The sequence below is a fragment of the Stegostoma tigrinum genome, chromosome 23 (assembly GCF_030684315.1).
Source record: "Stegostoma tigrinum isolate sSteTig4 chromosome 23, sSteTig4.hap1, whole genome shotgun sequence".
NCBI classification, from domain to species: domain Eukaryota; kingdom Metazoa; phylum Chordata; class Chondrichthyes; order Orectolobiformes; family Stegostomatidae; genus Stegostoma; species Stegostoma tigrinum.
In genome coordinates this window covers 30098270-30119142 of record NC_081376.1, presented here as the reverse complement: position 1 = coordinate 30119142, position 20873 = coordinate 30098270, and the positions used below count along the sequence as shown (strand labels likewise).

General features: G+C 42.4%; 1 protein-coding gene across 2 annotated transcripts in view; it reads left to right on the top strand.

Moving 5' to 3' along the window:
* The first annotated feature begins 19728 nt into the window (after positions 1-19728).
* Positions 19729-20873, top strand: part of LOC125462225 (netrin-3-like) — a 188121-nt gene continuing 186976 nt past the window's right edge. Inside the window, exon 1 of one of the 2 annotated variants that reach the window (XM_048551990.2) lies at positions 19729-19906. The gene's annotated coding sequence lies outside the window, so the exon portion shown is untranslated. Of the gene's footprint in view, positions 19907-19936; positions 20466-20873 lie in introns of those variants that run through there. The other variant, XM_048551989.2, reaches the window with a different exon arrangement.

The window sequence follows — 20873 nt, the reverse complement described above, 5'->3', positions numbered from 1 at the left end:
AGTATCTCCTCGCGTGGCTTGGTGTCAAAGTTTGGTCATTCTTCTGAATAATATTAGAATATTTTACAAAATTAAAGGTACCAAATGAGTTTAAGGTAGGAGATAAACAATAGCTGGGGATGGAACAACTTTCTCTGCAATGATTAGGTGAGCCCTGAGTCATATTACTCCAGGATATGTGCTTTAAACAAAGACTTGGGAATTTCTTTTCAGGAGAGATATAAAAGCAATAGAAAAGGAATATTGTAGTTTCACAGTGTCTTGAAATATGTTAAACTCCTACCAGGAAACAGGCCATTCAGTCTGTTCAGTCCTTGTTGGCATTTACCTGCCAAGCAAGCATTCCCCACATCTTGCACATTTCCCATTTGACTGCCAATTCCTTTCATCAGTTTTTCTGTCATTCATCTCTTTAAACTAATCTTGAATACTGACATAGACTCTGCCTCAACCACTATTCCTGAAGTGAATCATTCAGCCTTATAACTGTTTGTTTTTAATTTCTTACATTTAATCTTATATCAATAGCATCTTGACCTCAAACCCTTAACAATTACTAAGTCTCTTTCTATCTGCCCTGTCACCTCCTTTTAAACTAAATATGCTTAAATCAAATTTCCCTATAATTAAAGTTCATCAGCGCTTGGCAAAATTTTAAAAATCGCAGGAAGCAGAGAATGGGGATAAATGGGACTTTATCAGGTTAGCACTCTGTAACTAGTGAAGTCCCACAGGGATCAATGCACTGCACTCAAATATTTACAATGTATGAATAATTTGGATGAGGGGACTGAATGTATGGTAGCTAGATTCGCTAATAATACCAAAATAGGTAGAAAAGTAAGTTCTCAAAATGAAGCACAGAATCTGCAAAGGGCTTTAGACAGATTAAGTAAGTAGCCAAAAGTTTGGTAGATGGAGCGTAACATGGGTATATGTGAACTCGTCCATTTTCACAGGAAGAAAAGAAAAGCAGGATGCTGTTTAAATAGAAAGAGAGAGGGATTGCAGAACTAAAATGTTACGGGGGCATCTGAGTGTCCTGGTACATGAATCACTCAGTCAGTGCATGGGTGCTGCAAGTGATTAGGAAGTCAAATGGAATGTTGACGTTTACTGTGAGGGGAATGGGATATAAAAATAGGGAGGTTTTACTGCAGCTATGCCGGTGTTGGTAAGACCAGATCTGGAGTTCTGTGTATAGTTGCGGTAATTTTACAAGAACAAAATTGTGCAGGAAACAGTTCAGTGAAGGATCACTTTACTCATTCCTGGGATGGAGTGCTTATCTGATGAAGAAAATTTGAACAAGTTAGGGATTATCCATTGGAGTGTAGCAGAATGAAAGGTGATCTTGTTGAAATATATAAAATCTTGAGGGGACTGAGAAGGGTGGATAGCCAGTGGATGTTTCTTCTTGTGGAGGAGACTAAATCATGGTGACATTCTTTTAAAATGGAGACATTGTATTCTTAAACAATGATGAGAAAAATCTTTTCTTTCAGAGGCTTATTAGAATATAATTTCTCTTTTCCAGAATGTGATGCAGGCTGGGCCATTATATTTTTGTCAAAGTTAGATTGAGTTTTGATTGACATGGGTCTTGGGGGGCCGACAGAAAAGTGGTGCTGAGACCATAGTCAGATCAGCCACAATTTAACTGAATGGTAGAACAAGCTTGAAGGATCAAATGGCCTGATCCTGGTCTTAAGACAAATGTTCCTAACTTCAGTAGGAAGTAACGGTGACGGGGGGGAGTGGTGTGGGTGATGATTCAGACAGACCTGTAAGAGAGCCACTTGGTGTCATTGAAGCTGAGAAATGAGGGTGGTGTTACAGCACTGTAGTTTTATATGCATCTGGTGAAGCTGTAAAATCCTGGATGGTTGTTCTAATGAAAAAGGACCAGATTTTTAGGTCTCTGTTTTCTGCTTGTTATTTCTCACAATCAATATGTTAACACACCTTCAAGAAACATGTTCATGATGTCATCACTGCATTACAGCATGTGAATTGAGGGTATGATGAACTCACACTACACCTTATCTTGGATGATTTGAAACATGACATGCCATTGAAAGTATGTTGCTCTCTGTTGTAATCTAATATGCCTGTGAATGCAATGTTTGTAATAGTTGTCTATAATCGTTGTAATAAATGAATTTGAATAAATTCCAAAGTATGAGTGTCCAGTTTTTTATGTGACAAGAGATAACGTAAGTATTGCCACATCTGTATTAAAAAATCCTATTGGAAGCAAATTCACATCATGGTAACTGCCCTAGCTGCCTACAAGAAATTGTAATATCTCCACTGTATATGTTTGGAAAACAATTTGAAAACCAACCGGACAACAGAATGTGGATAAAGGGACAGTTTCTCACCCATCAACTGTATCACTGTCTGGGAGTACAGAAAATTGTACAGACCTCTAGGTAGGCATCCACAAAACAAATAGAGCTGATTTCTTTTGTTGGAATTCCAGCCCTTTCAACATAAAATAAATTTCTAAGATTCCCTCAAATAAAACAATTTTAAAAAGTCATTTTTGAACTGAGACTCAATGAAGTATATACCCAGAGAGCTGGGAACCTTGAACACTCTCTTCTTGAAACTTAATGTGAAAGTATCTCTCTTTCTCTCATAATAGTTGTAAAATCTGGATTTTAAAGAATGAGCACCTTTAAAAGACTGAGCACCTTTAAAATACTCTGATACAAAGTGCAAAGTTTTTAAGGTGGAATCATGAATAGCAGAAACCCCATGTTTGATTGGACATCCAATGACCCCCTTACTAAACCTACAACTGTAAAAACAACATATATGGTTTTATTTTACAAATCAAGAGAAATAAACTCCGCGAATCTTGTTTGCCATTGCCAAAGAGTGGCTTCAGAGAATGAACACATGCGGTGTTTCCGAGGATGATTGGAAAGATCAAAAAGGAAATGAAAGTTCCCAAAGGCTAGTCCAAGGTCAGAGTAAACTTCAGGATTAACAAACTCCGACTCACATCATACAGTGACCCCAAGAGTCTTTTGAATTATCAGTTTGTTCGGAGATGCTGCAGCAAAGGGCATGAGTGTGACTACTCTGACAAAGAACTGTAGGAGAATCTCATTAAATTAATCATCGCCTTCAACTTTTAGGCAGAAGAAAGGAATGCACCACTTGAGGGCAGACACATGAATGAAGCTAATAATGGCAGCATGCATTTTATGCAGCATTACTGTGATCATCAGTAAAGCACCCCAATCTAACAAAATCTGTAGGGGGGCTTTAGAGCCCTCAGGCACTGAGACTATTCCTGGAGTGGTGGGAACTGTATAATTTGAACAGGTTACATCTGAACCAGAACAGGAGTAACATCCTTGTGGGAGGTTTGCTAATACATTAGGGTGGTTTTATACTAGATTGGCAGGAGGATAGCATCTTGACAGGTGGTCCAGTCGGAGAGAACATAGAACATAGAACAGTACAGCACAGAACAGGCCCTTCAGCCCACGATGTTGTGCCGACCATTGATCGTCATGGATGCACCCTCAAATTTCTGTGACCATATGCATGTGTTTAGCTCATTAAGAGATTAACCTCCAGGTGTTAGTAAGTAAGGCTTCACTGGGTCAACAGTGCAGTTTTTGTTGCTGTCCTTTCTGGTGCTTTGGTCAACACAGTTGCCAATCTGGTTTCGTTTTCCTTTGAGACTTTGTGGTGTCTGTTGCGGCAGAATGGTACTGAATATGGAATTAAGTTAAAGTGTGAATAAGTAATTCTGGAAGGCCAAGGGAATATAGAATATGTAAGTAAGAAATGAGTTTAGCCAGGAAAAATGGAATCTATTTTAATGCAGGGAATCTGAGGAATAAGCTGAATGAGCTAAGGGCACAGATGGATGGGAGCATGATATCATAGCTAGAACCAAAACTTGGCTGAAAGATGGGCAGGGCTGGCAACATTTTTGGTTATAGGATAGTCAGATGAAGGAGAGAGGGGGATATAAAAGGAAGTGGGGTGTCACAATATTGATCAATAATACCGGTGAGGAGGGGTAATAACTTGGAAGGGTCATCAAATGAGGGCATATATGTGGAAGTAAAATACAACTAAAGGATCAAACACACTGTTGGTTGTGTACTTTTGGTCTCCAAACAGACAGTGATCAAACAATCAAATATGTGAACAAATTTCAGATAAATGTAACAATAATAAAAAGCTGAAATCATAGGAAATATCAAGTTGCCAAATATTAACAGGGATGATTTTAGTGTGTAAGGAACAAGATTCTTCAATTTATCAAGAGGAACATTTTTTTTAGACAGTCGGTAGAAAGTCCAACAAAGAAGGGGGGGAGTTCTGGACCCAATGATGGGAGAAGAGTCTGGGCAGGTGGAAAGTTTATCAATGGGGGAGTATTTTGGAAATAGTGACCATCAGTTAGATGTAGGACAGTTACTGAAAAGAATAAGGATGGGTATGAAAGTTCTAAACTGAGGGAAGACTAATTTTACTATTCAAGATATTATACGACCCAAGTGGACTGGGAATGGCTACTTGCAGATAAAACTGTGTCAGTGCAGAGGGAGGGATTCATGGAGGAAATAATTAGAGTTAAGGAGAAGTGTTTTCTGATGAGGACAGAAGGTGGGACTAAGAACAGAGAACCTGATGTCAAGTGACATCAGGGTGATGAATAAGAGAAAGAGAGAAGTTTACGGCAGATGCAGAGGACCCAATACAGCAGAGTCTCTTGAGGCGCATAAAAAGTGCTGGGGGAATTTCAAAAAGAAATTAGAAAAGCAAACAGAGTGCATGAGAAAGCCTTGGCAGCTAGAATAAAGGAAAACCCAAAGGTTTTTCTTGCAAAATTTATAAAGAGTAAGAGAATAACTATGGAAAGAATGGGGCCCATTGGTGGTCATTGAGGTAATCTGTCTGGGGACTCAGAAGAGCTGATACAGTTGTCATTGAATATTTTGTATTAGTCTTCACAATGGAAGTGGACCACACAGGTATAGATATAGAGAAATGCGATGAAATTAACATTCAGTGAGAGGAGGTGGTGGAGGGTTTAGCAGTTGCAAAAGTGGATAAATCTGCAGGCCTGAATGATGCATCCAGGCTGTTTGAGGAGGCAAGGGAGGAGATATCAGCAGCTTTGGCAATAATTTCCAAATCCATTGTGTCTACAGGTGTAGCACCAGAAGACTGGAGGTCAGTTAACATTATCCCATTATTTTGCAAAGGATGAAGGAATAAGTCAGGAAATCACACATCAGTTTCACCTTGATGGTGGGGAGGTTATTATAAAGAATTCTGGGAGACAGAATATGCCTACACTTGAATAGACATGGATTATTCATGGATAGTCAGCATGGATTTGTTAAAGGAATGTCATCTTTGACAAATTTGATCAAATTCTTTGAGGGGATAACCTGGATTATTGATGAGGATAATTCATTTGATGTGGTCTACATGGACTTTAATGAGGCTTTTGATGAGGTCGCTCATAGCAGACAGGCCAAGTAAGTAAGGAGCCCACGGCATCCAAGGAAAAGTGGCAAACTGGATCCAAAATTGCCCTAGAGGCAAAAGCAGAGGGTGATAGCAGAGGAAAGTTTCTGTGACTTGAAGTCTGTTTTCAATGGGATTCTGCAGGGCTAGGTGTTAAGGCTCTTGCTGTTTCTGGTGCAAATTAATAATTTGCACATACATGTGGGGAATATGATCCGCAATCCAGGGATGACACAAAAATTGGTCAGATGCTAAGTGGTGAGGATGATAGCTCTAATCTACAGAGGGAATATCAATGGACTCCTCAGCTAGATGCAATAATGGCAAATGGAATTCAACCTGAAAAAGTGTGAGGTAATGCACTTGGGAAGGCTACCAAGGTAGGGGATTACATCATGAATGGTATTTACTCTGGAAAGTACTGAAGATCAGAGGCACTTTGGTGAACGCAATTACAGATCCCTGATGTTAGCAGGGCAGGTGGATAAGCTGGTTAAGAAACCACTGGATATTTGCCTTTATTTGCTGAGGTATATGAGTAGGTACATTTTGGTGGAACTGTATAAGATGCTGGTAGGCCATAACTGCATGCAGTTCCGGTTATAGTATAGATAGAATGTGATTGCACGAGAGAGGACGCAGAAGAAATTTACCAAGATGCTGCTTATGCTAAAGGGTCAGAAATATCAGGAAAGACTGGATAGGCTAAAATTGTTCTCCTTTTAACTATAAGTTGGGGAGGGGGGACGGTGGGGACGTGGTGGAACCTGACAGAGGTATATGAGATTTTCAGGGCCATGGATATGGTGGTGGGAATCCCCAACCCCACCCCTTTAGTAGATGGCTCAATAATCAGAGGCCACAGTTTTAAAGTAGGTGGTAGATTTAAGGTAGGTAACTAAGAGGAGGTTTTAGGAGATTTCTTTTCACCCTGAAGGTAGGAGAGTTTGGAACTCACTGCCTGAAAGGGTTGTTGAGTCAGAAACCCTTGTAACCTTTAAGCAGTATTTAGATATTCACTTGTGTTGCCATTGTCTCCATGACTATGAGCCAGAAGCTGGTAAATGGGATTAGTTTAGTCAGACCCTTGCTGACCAGCATGACCACAATGAGCCAAAAGGCCTCTCTCTGTGTTGTAAATGTCTATGAGCAATGAACCCTTCATTGTGAAGGCCTACACACAACCATCATCATGCAGACAACCCCATTCACAATGTTGACTTCCAGTTCCAGAAGTTGTTGCTGCACAAGGACCTCAGAGGTGCACACAGCCAAAAACAAAATTAACGGGAACGCTGTCTGTGAGTATATCTTATGTTTCATTGTCAAAGGTAAATGTTCCTCCTCCTCCTTCACAACCTATCTGCATCTTTTGACATGACTGACCACACCATCCTGGCTCCAACATGTCATTGCTGTTTTCCAGCTGGGTGGCACTGTAGTCCCTTTATCTATCTGATTGCAACCTCAGAACCACCGGTAATGGCTTCCTTGATAATAAAATGTGAGGCTGGATGAACACAGCAGGCCAAGCAGCATCTCAGGAGCACAAAAGCTGACGTTTCGGGCCTAGACTCTTCATCAGAGAGGGGGATGGGGTGAGGGTTCTGGAATAAATAGGGAGAGAGCGGGAGGCGGACCGAAGATGGAGAGAAAAGAAGATAGGTGGAGAGAGTATAGGTGGGGAGGTAGGGAGGGGATAGGTCAGTCCAGGGAAGACGGACAGGTCAAGGAGGTGGGATGAGGTTAGTAGGTAGAAGATGGGGGTGCGGCTTGGGGTGGGAGGAAGGGATGGGTGAGAGGAAGGACAGGTTAGGGAGGCAGAGACAGGTTGGACTGGTTTTGGGATGCAGTGGGTGGAGGGGAAGAGCTGGGCTGGTTGTGTGGTGCAGTGGGGGGAGGGGACGAACTGGGCTGGTTTAGGGATGCAGTGGGGGAAGTGCAGATGTTGAAGCTGGTAAAGTCCACATTGATACCATTAGGCTGCAGGGTTCCCAAGCGGAATATGAGTTGCTGTTCCTGCAACCTTTGGGTGGCATCATTGTGGCACTGCAGGAGGCCCATGATGGACATGTCATCTAAAGAATGGGAGGGGGAGTGGAAATGGTTTGCGACTGGGAGGTGCAGTTGTTTGTTGCGAACTGAGCGGAGGTGTTCTGCAAAGCGGTCCCCAAGCCTCTGCTTGGTTTCCCCAATGTAGAGGAAGCCACACCGGGTATAGTGGATGCAGTATACCACATTGGCAGATGTGCAGGTGAACCTCTGCTTAATGTGGAATGTCATCTTGGGGCCTGGGATGGGGTGAGGGAGGAGGTGTGGGGGCAAGTGTAGCATTTCCTGCGGTTGAAGGGGAAGGTGCCGGGTGTGGTGGGGTTGGAGGGCAGTGTGGAGCGAACAAGGGAGTCATGGAGAGAGTAGTCTCTCCGGAAAGCAGACAGAGGTGGGGATGGAAAAATGTCTTGGGTGGTGGGGTCGGATTGTGGATGGCGGAAGTGTCGGAGGATGATGCGTTGTATCCGGAGGTTGGTGGTGTGGTGTGTGAGAACGAGGGGGATCCTCTTTCGGCGGTTGTGGCGGGGGTGGGGTGTGAGGGATGTGTTGCGGGAAATACGGGAGACGCGGTCAAGGGTGTGCTCGATCACTCTGGGGGGAAAGTTGCGGTCCTTGAAGAACTTGGACATCTGGGATGTGCGGGAGTGGAATGTCTTATTCTGGGAGCAGATGCGGCGGAGGCGGAGGAATTGGGAATAGGGGATGGAATTTTTGCAGGAGGGTGGGTGGGAGGAGGTGTATTCTAGGTAGCTGTGAGAGTCGGTGGGCTTGAAATGGACATCAGTTACAAGCTGGCTTCCTTCCTGCTTTTACACTTTCTATTTCTCATCTGCAAGCTGTGCCATGTCGAAGTTACCCAAAAACACAGGACAGAATTTTTCTCTGGGATTGGAACCCTGATGTCAGCTAAGATTCCAGATGGTGACCCCATGTCGTGTTGCTGCTTAATGCAAGGAGTGCATCATGGTCTGATTAAAGAAAGGAGATGAGCTCCCAGGTTTGGCCTGCTCTGAAGATTTTTGGAGAAGGTGAAGATAAAACTGGCTACAGCTGTATGGTCACAGGAGCTACCCAGGAGGGCAGCCTGTGACTGTGGCTGCAGCCATCTCACACTCACGGCCTTTGGGTGGAGTGTGAGTGTGTTTGTGTCAGAACAGCTTGAGGTCTGTCTCTTTCCCTGGGCTAAACTCAGGACAGTACACTTATTTGATGCTTTAATTGCCTTAATAAGCAGCCCACTATTTGTGATCAGGTAGCCAGCCATCACGGTTTTGTTGTTTACAGTAGTAGGACTTTGGGAGCGGCTTATTCTGAGGCTGTAGACATACACACCTCTAGTGGCGCACTGATGATGTTACCTAGCAGGGTGACGAAACATTTGCAACCAAACCCACTGGCCTGGAGAATATGTCTACAACCTCATCCACTACCTAAGCTACAAATCTTCTTGAAAACTTAAAGCTGTTTATTCTCCCAAAGAACTGCTGCTTGACTCTATGGTCTTCTATGTGAGAACTAGTCATTCACAGCTAAAAATATACCTTCACATAATGTTAGAGTTTCTGTCTTCTTCCAGATCTTTTTACCAACTTGCGCATTACATCATCATTATGTATGCTTCTGATATTAACTCCATTATTCTATATCCCCCAGGTCTTTCACTTTCGAATGGTAGCATTCTATACAATCACTGTCCACAATCTCCAAAGCAAACCAGCCTCTACCAGCCTCTAGGCAGGAAGACATTCGCAAATCACTGATTATTTTCTAACATTCCCACCTTCCATGGAAATCAGAAACTCTGTCCTTTGCTTCAGTTTTCAAATGTGTATGCACTCAACTCTCCCTCATCAACTCCTCTCTTAATTCCTTCACTACTTCCAAATTATCTGATGCATAGCACATATGGGATGAGCAGAAACTTCCTTTGGCAAATATTAGGATAATTGAAACCATTGTCTTTGGTTCCTAGTTCCAACTTCCCCTGTAGTTACCTATTTAAGTTAAAATCTGTTTAGATATCCAGCTCCATTGCTTTCTTCCTCCATGAACTGCTTTTTGGCATGTCAGTGTACAGAAACATAGATGTTACTAGTTTCAACCACTGAACTTCTTTCACACCAATTAAAAACCTACTTCTCCATCCCAGATTATTGTCCCAATGAGGAGGTCTAGCCATGCTCAGCTTCTGAAACAGCGCATTGGAGCAGGACAAGTAACGTCACGAAAATGAAAGAGAGAGAGGCAAGCAGAACAAGTAGCTTCTCACACAACACAAGAGGAGGTCAGAAACTTCGTAAAGAGAACATCTGTCTCATGTGAGTAGGGCAGTGATGGCAGGAGATGAAAAAATGTGACAGACAGCCCCTTTAATTTGTTTGTTTTTGTAAAAGTCTAAGTATGACAATTCACCAAGACAGGTAGGTGGGTATTGCAGTATGTCTTTCAGTTAGACAATTGTTTAAATCAAATTAAAATTTAAATTAAATTAGTTTTAATCAGGAGACATTACAGCTGAAGACTGCAGTTAAGAAATTCATCTTAAAAATATTAAACATCTAAATTAATTGAGTGAACTAGAAATAGTTGGGCCAGTGACGTGTTGTAGCTGTGGTATGTGGGAGCCTGATTGGTGCAATCCGCAGTAACTACATTTGCAGCGAGTGTTGGCTGTTTGAGGAACATTGGCTCGGAGTTGAGGAGTGTGAGCTGTGGACTCAACAAGGAGTGAGAGAGCACCTGGACACTTTGTTTCAAGAGGCAATTGCACTCCTTAGGTGAATTACATTAAATCTGGTCAATGATCTGGGTCAGGAGGGCACAATTTGACTGAGGCAGGTATGGGGATATCCAGAATTTAGTTTTAGAGGAGCTTCAGTCAGAGTCTTTAACCAAAATGTTGCTTTATATTAATTCACAGGATGAGAGTATCATTTATTCCATTCCTAATTGTCCACATGGCAGTTGAAAGCCAACTTCAGTACTGTGGCCTGGAGTCACATGTAGGCTAGATGAAGTAAAGACAGCAGTTTCCTTCCCTAAAGGACATTAATTAACCAGATAGATGTTTCCAACAACAAACAATGGTTTCATGGCCATCATTAGACTCTTAATTCCACATTTTTAAAACTGAATTCAAAATTCATGACCCTCCCTGGTGAGATTCAATCCCAGGGGTCTCTGGATCAATAGTCTAGTAATAATACCACCAGGCTATTACATCTCCTGTAAGAGCTTCTTGTTCCTGGTGTGGCTAAGGATACAAACTTCAGGGAGGATGAATAAATTGTCCACAGCAGTGTGATCTCAAGTATCAATTTGGCAGGGGGGTGGTGTTGTATGGGGGCAGGGGTGAAGAAATGTATTGCTAATTGGGGATAGCATTGTTAGGGGAATTAGCAAAGACAGCGTGTTCTAAACGCTGTGTTGCCAATCCAATACCAATGTTTGGGACATTATTTCTGGGCTGAAGAGGAAACTTGGAGTAAAAAGGGGAATGATCTAGTTGCTGCAGTCCATGTAGATACCAATGACATCTGCAGGATGAAGAAAGAGATTCTGCTGAGTGATTATGAGCAGCTCATGGCTAATTTAAAAATCTGAACAACAAAGGTAATAGTGTCCAGATTAGTACCTGAACCACGGAGAAATTGGTATAGGTGAATAAGATTAAAGAGAGAAATGTGTGGCTCATCAGTAAAGTGATTGAAGGTGTCATCAACAGTGCTATCAAGTAGCACCTGCTCAGCAATAACCTAGTCAGTGATGCCCAGTTTGGGCTCCACCAGGGCCACTCAGCTCCTGGCTTCATTACAGCCTTGGTTCAAACATGGATGAAAAAGCTGAATTCCAAGAGTTGAGGTGAGAGTGACAACCATTAGCATCGAGGCTGCGTTTGATTGAATGTGGCATCAAGGAGCCCTAGCAAAACTGGAATCAATGGGTATTGGAGGCAAAAATTCCACTGGTTGGATTCATACCTGCTACACAGGAAACTGGTTGTGTTTATTGGAGGTCAGTCAACTCAGCTCCAGGACACCTCTGCAGGAGTTCCTCAGAGCCCAAGGCCCAACCATCTTCAGCTGCTTCATCAATGATCTTTCCCCTGTCATGAGCTTAGAAGTGGGGATAATTGCTAATGATTGCACAATGTTCAGCAGCACTTGTGACCCCTCACATACTGAAGCAGTCTGTGTTCAAATACAACAAGATCTGGATAATATCCAGGCTTGGGCTGGCAAGTGACAAGTGACATTTGCACCTCACAAATGCCAGGCCATGACCATCACCAAATGAGACAATCTAACTGCTGCCCCTTGACATTCAATGGCATTGCAGATACTGAATCCCCCACTATCAACATCCTTAGGGGCTACCATTGACCATAAACTCAACTGAACTTACCACATAAACACAGTGGCTACCACAACAGGATAGAGGCGAGAAATACTGCAGTGATTAACTCACTTCCTAACTCCCCAAAGCCTGTCCATCATCTACAAGGCACAAGTCAGGAGTGTGATGGAATACTCCCCACTTGCCTGGATGAACGCATCTCCAACAACTCTAAAGAAGCTTGACACCATCAAGGATAAAGCACCCCACTTGATTGGCACAGACATCCGCTCCCTTCACCAATAACACTCAGTAGTGGTAAGATGCACTGCAGAAATTTACCCAAGATCCTTAGATAGCACCTCCCAAACCCATGACCACTTCCATGAAGAAGTGTAAGGTCAGCAGATATATCGGAACACCACCCCCTGCAAGTTCCTCTCCAAGACATTCACCATCGTGACTTGGAAATAAATTTCCATTCCTTCACTGTTAATTAGTCAAAATCATGGAATTCCCTCCCTAATGGCATCGTGGGTCAACCAACAGCAAGTCGACTGCAGTCATCAAGAAGGCAGCTTGCCATCACCTTCTCAAGGGCAGCTAGGGACAGGCAATAATTGCTGGCCAGCCAGCGATGCTCACATCCCACAAAATGACTATTTAAAAAAAAATACTGGTATTGGAGAAACAAGTTCCAATTCATGTTGCACTGGTGGCATTACTGAGGAAAGAAAGCATTCCTTTATGATGGGCTTCATTTGACCCATGTTTGGACTATTATCTTGGTGAATTGTGTAACTGCAGCTGCAGATTAGCCCTTAAACTAATTGGTGGGTGGAAGGGTTCAGTTGAACAAAAGCTTTTAAAAGTTAAAAAAAAGAACATAGGTGCAGGGGAGAAAAGAGGCAAATGATAATTAAAGTGTGATAGGAAGAGGCATGAAATATATGCAGAAGAGTGCAGCACAAATTACAACCAGAAAGAATAATCATAAGTCAAAGCATAAGGCTGTTTATCTGAATGCACACGGCATTTCCAACAAGATAGATGAGTTAAAACCACAAATGAAAACAAATGAATATGAGTTGATAACTGTTATAGGGACGTGGGCACAGGGTGACCCAAGACTGGGAACTCAATAGTCAAAGGTATTCAATATTTTAGAGAATAGGCAAAATGGAAAGGGAGATGGGGTAGCTTTGCTAATAAAGGATTGTATCGGCCACAGTGGTGCGTAGTGATGTAGGTGTAATAGTTCATTATGTGGCACTGTTATGGATGGAACTAGGGAAGTGCAAGAGAAAGAAATTACAAGCAGTGTAGTCTATAGGCTCCCGAAGAGTTGCCTCACTGTAGGACAAAGTATAAATCAACAAGTAACACCGCCGTGTGGGAAGTGAATTATAACTGCCATGGGCTTCTTTATTCTGCATATTGACTGGGCAAATCAATTTGGCAAGGGTCACATTTGTTTCTTTCTGATGCAAGTAAACCGGTGAGAATTTCCATCGACAGATTCCTCCTCAACAACATGCAATCTTTCCAAGCCCACAGTAATTAAATCGCTGCTGTAAAAGGGATGTGGGAAAGTGATGGAGGTCCCCGGAGCCTCTGCTCTCCTTACGGCTTCTGAATAAAAAAAGCCAATCGCGCAGTCTACACTTCACTGACTTCTTTTGGCTGATTTAAAATTACAAAAATAAACTCAGTTTATAAAACGTTTGCTAAGAATTTGAAGCTGCAGGATAATATTTGGACTCACTAGAAGGAATTTTGCCTCTTTGATCCATGTTTACATTCTCAGTTCCACATGAACTGTTGAGGCCAGACACTGTGTCGGAGATTCCTTAAAGCTCCTTTTATAATCGACAGGAAAACACCAACTATCAAACGGATATAAAACCTTATTTTGACACGATTTTTTGGTCGGACCTTCCGTCCCGTATTAACTGTGAATCGGTGAGAGAAGCTGGTCCAGCACCACCGCAGGTCGGCGCTCCAACACTGCACTCATTTTCGTGAAATTGACCCAATTGTGAAGCAATAACATGCGGAGCCGGAAAAATCATCGGAGACAGGAGCCCTGGGCAGACTGGAGCAGTACTCAGCGACTCCCCCCACCCCGCTCCTTCCCTTATCGACAGTCCCAACTGCAACACTGGATCCATTCCCAAACAAAATCATTTCCAATTTCATGAACACCCCCATTCCCAAAAGTCTATTCACAGAGACGGCGCTCAACCCTGACGGAAAAGCTTCTCGTTTACCCACAAAAGCTATGAGTCTGTTAACGGAATCTTCAAGTGGGCATCTGTGACAGGCCGTGACTTGCATTTTTATTCATTGAGTAGCTTCAATGTAACAAAGCATGTCAAGGTACTTCACAGGATCGTGAAATAAACAAAAAAGTCACGGAGTTATCTCGGGAGGGAATTCAAGAACTGCAGAGCTGAAGGCAGCGTTGGCATGATGAGGCTATTAAAATCAATAGGCTGGAGTTAGATGAGGGCAAATACCTCTGGACTGTTGTAGGCCTGAGTGAGATTACAGTGACCAGCTGACAGGAGACATTTGAAACAAAGATTTGTTGTCACATAATTTCATATGGATCACAAGAATCTAGAGATAATGGGGAACGGCTGAGGGTTTCAGCAGCAGAAAGGCCGTGGTAGGGGTGACGTTGGGATGTATCGCCAGGGTCACGAACAATATGAGACAAAGTTGCGAACAGTCTCAGAACGAGAGGGATGGAACCCGTGGCGAGAATTTTGACCGAAGAGTGGAGTCCATGACTTTTGTCGTCTCGGTATTCAACTTGAGAACTATCTGCTCCTCTGTTTGTTGGAGAAACAGTCACTAATTGGACATTCCAACAACCAGAAGAGTGGAGAGTAACAACTGAGTGGGAAAGGGGAATGATACAAAACGGATACATGAGGGACACCAACTGGACACTTGGGTGGTCAACAACAGAGGCAGTAGAAGGTTGGAGAGAGTTGGTGGCACCAATTCCAATGCACTGTCAGCGTAAATGTGGGAACTGAATTTGTGTTTTGGATGATGTCACTAAGACCAAAAGTAAAAGAACAGTACAACACAGGAAGAGTACATTTGGCCCACCAAGTCTGTGCCAGCACATGATGCCTTCCTGAACTAAAACTCCTTTTGCTTCTGTGCTGTCTGCATCCCTCTATTCCTTGCCTATTCTTGGATCCATCCAGATGCCTCTTAAACATTGCCTTTGTACGTGCCTCCAGCCCCTCCCCGGCACCATACTCCAAGCGCCTACCACGCTCTGTGTAAAAAAAAGCTTGCTTTTCACATCTCCTTTAAACTTTCTGCCTTTTATGTTAAATTTATGACCCCTAGTAACTGACATTGTTACCCTGGGAAAAAAAGACGCTGACAATCCATCCTATCCATGCCTCTCATAATTTTGTAAACCTTTATCAGGTTGCCCCCTCAGCCTCTGATTTTCAAGTGAAAACAAACCAAATTAGTCCTATCTCTCCTCATAGCTAAAACCCTCCAATCCAGGCAACATCCTGGTAAACCTTTTCTGCCACTCTCCAAAGCCTCCACATTCTTTCAGTAGTTCGACAATCAGAACTGTGCACTATATTCCAATGAAGATAATTCAAATTCTATGCAGCTGCAACATGACTTGCCAACTTTTATACTCAGTGCCCTGACTGATGAAGGCAAACATCCCATATGCCTTCTTGACCACCTTATCCATTTGTGTCACCTTTTTCAGGGAACAGCCCTCCACTCAAATTAGGTGCAAGAGGCTGGCTCCACATCCCCCTCTGCCTCATCATCACCATCCCAGCCTCTACAACAATAACAATCATGCAGACTTGGCGGAGGGACAGCGTGCAGATGAGAAACAGGTAGCGGTCATGGATAGATCTTGGAATACACAGAGGTATGTAATCATACAGGAATGGTAAGTGAAACCCATCTAGTTAGAACTAGAAAGTTAAGAGTGGAACATGCCAAACATAACTCCACCACATAATTAGACAAGAATGAGAGATGTTCTGAGCATAATTGTAAAATCATTGAACCCCTACAGTGTGGAAAGAGGCCATTAGGCCCATCAAGTCTGACTGACCCTTGGAAGAGCATCCCACCCAGACCCAGGATCCCCACTCTATTCTCTAATCACATATTTACCAGGGCCAGTCTACCTAGCCTGCACATCCCTGGACACTGTGGGGCAATTTTACCGTGACAAATCCACCTAACCTGCATATCTTAGGACATAATGATGCGGTGCCTGCGGCAATGGCTACTTAAGTTCTTGCATTAATACTTGCCCAAATTCAGTGGTATCCTTTTGACTATGACTTTCCTGGGAAGCAAGCGTAAAGCATGGCTTTGTTCCTGACAATTGGTGAGTAACTACTGCATGGAAAAGATGGGAATTTTAGCTAGAAAATTATGGGGAATTAGTAAAAGTTATGAAAAATTGATAGCGCAATTTACCTCCTGCATCTATTTATCTACAAAAACATAAATACTGAGATATCACACAAGATGGTAACTCTGATATTGAAAATGTCACACTGGATAGCAACCGGACATCTATAATGTAAGATATGCATCCATCCACAATGACACTCACCACAGAGTAAAGCTGAGTCTTGATAATTATGTAAGGACTCGTTTTAGTCACATTATAACATCCCCAAAATGGTATTTTAGGGTATAAACATAATGTGTCAATATACATCCATGCATATATTTATCAAAGCAGGTTTTCTATTATTCAATGGGAAAAGGGAGATGTATTATTGCAGAGATCTCAGGGCACAATATCTTTAAGACATTTAACTTAAAGACATGATGACATGTAATCCTCTAGAATAAGAGATCCCCATCTTACTCATTGTACATTTCATTAGTTGGCAAATGGGCTGTTAGCTAATGGCCAGCTCAATGATGTAAGTAATGTAATAGTAGTATAAGCAAGTATATAATCTAGACTGTATCGGAAATGTCATATTGACTTACACAGTTGTTAATAAATATCCAGTTCTCTGACTCATTATGAATCTGAATCTTTGAGGTATATGTTACATGGGCTAACATGTAGAAAATCATGAAGCACTTCAGATTGGCAGCAAGTGGTCACATTGATGCAATAACTTGCTGCCAGCGCGAGGAAACCGTCTGAAGTGCCTGTGGAAAGATTCAAGCAACATTTACTTAGATTCACACGAGATCCATTTACTTTCTGCTGTCTTGCTCAAAGATTGTGTGAAAAGGATTTCTTTTCTGCTTGAAGCCATTTATAATATTTGGAGCTAATTTACAATTTAAACATCAAGCAATTTGTTTCTAATAATGTTTTATGAGCAGGATCCCGTGAAACTGAATTGAGATTTGTGCATTTTTCATAAAAGATGTGTAGATTGTGTAATATGGAAAGCATTTTATTACAATTTATAAGAAGTGTGAAGTGTCTATCATATAACAGAAGGCACAGGAAAAAATTTAGACAAGGTGATGTTATACAGGAGATGTAATCTGTTTAGACTTTTCAAAAGGACTTCGGTAAGGTATTACATAGTATTCGCATTACTGAGGTCAAAGCATGTAAAGGCTGGAGACAGATATTAGAATAGACAGCAAGTTCGTTACAAAGCAGGGAACATAAAATAGGGGTTAAAGATATTACTCAAGCAGGCAAAGGATGGGAAATAGTCTTTCATGTGGATCAGTATTACATCATTTGTACTCACTATTTGCATAAATAAATTGGACTTGAGGTATTGGAAGTAATTTCAAAATTTGTGAACTGTATCAGGTTAGATTTTATGTTAATGCATAAAAAAGACTGAGACACAGTGGTCAGTACTAATACCTTACAGTGCCAGGAACCTGGGTTCAATTCCAGCCTTGGGCAACTGTGTGTCAAATTTGTATGTTCTCCATGTGTCTGTGTGGGTTTTCTCCCATAGTCTGAAGATGTGCAGGCTAGGTGGATTGGCCATGTTAAATTACCCATACTGTTCAGAGACATGTAGGTTACAAGGATTAGCCATGGGAAGTACAGTGGTAGGGTATAGGGGGCTGAGTCTGGCTGGGATTAGTTGGTGTGTACTTGTTGGGCTGAGTGGCCTGTTTCTACACTGTATGGAATCTAAATGAAAATATTAATAAATGTAGAATGCCCAAGTAAGGTTTGATATAACTGTGTGAAGTGATGCATTTTAGCAGGAAGGTAAAGGAAGCCACACACTTACTGCCTTGATAATAAGATGGGGTATGGCTGCAGAAATACCTGAGGTTATATATTGCACAATCACAAAAAGAAACATGGGCTAGTAAGAGCTTAATGAAAAGATTCATTTCCTGAGCAACTGAAAAGGTGAATATTTCTGTTAAATTTGTGTATTGATTTGTATAGATGCAGAGTATTCTGAACAGCAGTAATCTGTACACTATAAAGAAGATGACATTGTAGAAGGTTTATAATAGATTTACAAGGATAATTACAAAACTGAAAGGACAAAGTTGTCACTGCAGTTTGAACAGGCTGGAACTCTTTTCTCTCTTGGGGTTTATCTGATCGATTGTAACAAAGTTTGGTAGATGCATAGAAGAATGTTCCACCTGTGGCCCAGAACCAGATTCATAAATATAATGTGATTATTAATAAATCCAATTGGGAATTTACAAGAAACTTTTTTAAACCAAGAGAGCATTTAGATTATAGTGCTCAGTACCACATGGAATGGATGAAGAAAATAGCATAGACCCATTTAAAGTGAAGCTAGGCAAGCATATAAGGGAGAAAAGAAAAAGAAAAAGAAGGATATGGTGACTGGTTTTGTTTAAGACAATTAGGAGAATAGTGTGTAGGGTGTTAACACTGGCATAGACCTAGTTGGGCCCAGTTTGTAAGAAACATTTAATATAATTCATTAATAAATGTAATATATGTTTGATAAATGAGTGTAAATATCACATAATGTACAGATGCTTTGTGTGTCATAAAATGCGATATAGATTACATAGGCAGTGTGTGATATCCAGGCATTATCAACAAAAAGTACATGAAGTTAATGCATGATATATTGACACATCATATAATGTATAAGATACAGAGCGGAGAATGAAAATATATAGCATGTAGTGCACAAATTACATGTGTAACAAATTGTGATAGAATTGGGAATGGTAATAATTTGCATTTCGAGAGAACCCCCAGAATTTTGCGATGACCCAACATGGTTCACAGCTAATGTAACATTTGTAAAGTACAGTTTCTGTTCTAAAGTAGAAAATGTAATTGCAAAGTTGCACAGGATGAGCAACAATCTGTCTTATAAACAGAAAATGTTGGAAACACCCAGGACGTCGGGCAGCATGTTGAAGAACAATGGAACTCTGGATGACTTGCTGACTACTTCCAGCAGTTAATATTTTATTTGAAATTTACAGCAACAGTAGTATTTTGCATTTGACCAGATGTAATGTTGTTTGAGGCTTAAATACTGGTCAGGAGACCAGAAAGAACTCCTTGCTGTCCTTTGAAATAGAATATTAGATCCACAGGGACATTGGTTTAAAATCCTAACTAACTGAAAGCTGGCATCTTTCTGGTACACCCTCATTGCTGATCATCTGACAATGTAGACCTGTCTCAGTACTAATCTTCTGACAGTGTGGCATGCCCTTAACTCTGCATCTCTGAAAGTGTGGCACTCCTTCAATACTGCCCCTCTGACAATGTGGCACTCTCTCAATACTGCCCCTCTGACGGTGTGGCACTCCCTCAATACTGCCCCTCTGACAGTGTGGCACTCTAGCTGCTTGATGAAGCACTCCCTCAGTACTACATTGAAGTTTCAGTTTGGATTATGGGCTTAAATCCTGATGTGGGATTTGACAATTCCAATTTGTTGGGAGGGCACTCCCCGCTGAAGCACGGCTGAGGGTTTCTATCGCTCTGTGTCCGTACACTGAGCGGTGTGATCTGATATTGTCACGGGTAAGGTCTATTTCTATCAATCTGTTCATTAGCTCGACTTGGTTTTTCAGCTATTCACCATCTTCAGGCGACGGAGCGACCGGGATTCCGTACCCCCGGCAGGTGTGTGTGTGCCCAGTCCCCGGGACCGAGCTACTGACCGTGCCGATTTCCTGCAGTTATTGGGCGGCCAGCCCGGGCTCTCGCTTCCTCCGCCCAGCTCGGTTTCAGGCTGCTCCTCTGGTTTGATGTTTTTTAAACCTGGTTCTCATTTGCTGGTTTGGCATCATCAGGCTTTCATATTATGGGTTATTTGAGTTCCTCCCCTCTTTAATTCCTTTAAAGCTGTGAAACATTAAGCACTTTGTGCTAGTCCTCCGCCGCCCGTTTTGTTTCACTCTCTCGCCTCTGCCAGTCCCGCTCTCATTGGTTCCGCTGTCGCTGAGGAGGTCATTTCTCCTGTCGAGGAACGGGACAGAAGGGAACCGGTTCGTCGGCCAGTGTTTCGCCGGCCAGAGCCTCGCCCAATGCCGCGGGAGGACTGAGGACACAGCGGCTTCCCCTCTCAGCTCGGACTGCAGTAAGTTGCTTCATCCTGACTGTCTCCGGGTTAGGATGGTGCCGGCTCCCGGCTCCTCTCACTACCTGCTCTCTTTCTCTGTGTGTGTGTGTGTGTGATTACAGCTCCGCTACCTGTCCTCTCTCCTTCCTCCTGCTTCCTCTCTCTAACTTATTCTCTGGGTTTGATGCCTTACCGATAACTCTCCCCTCAGCATCTGCTCTTTGTTTTTATTGCTGTTCTCCCTCACTCCGTCTCTGCATTCCCAGTCATCCTGCTCTCTTCTTGTCTTGTACTCACTAACACAGTCTGAGAGCCTGTCCCCCCCACCCAGCGAGCCTTGTCTTCTTTCCTGTCAGGAACTCTGGTTCACTCCTACCCTCACTGTCTCCCTGCTCTTTGCCCGGTTCTATTGCTCGGTGTGTGCGG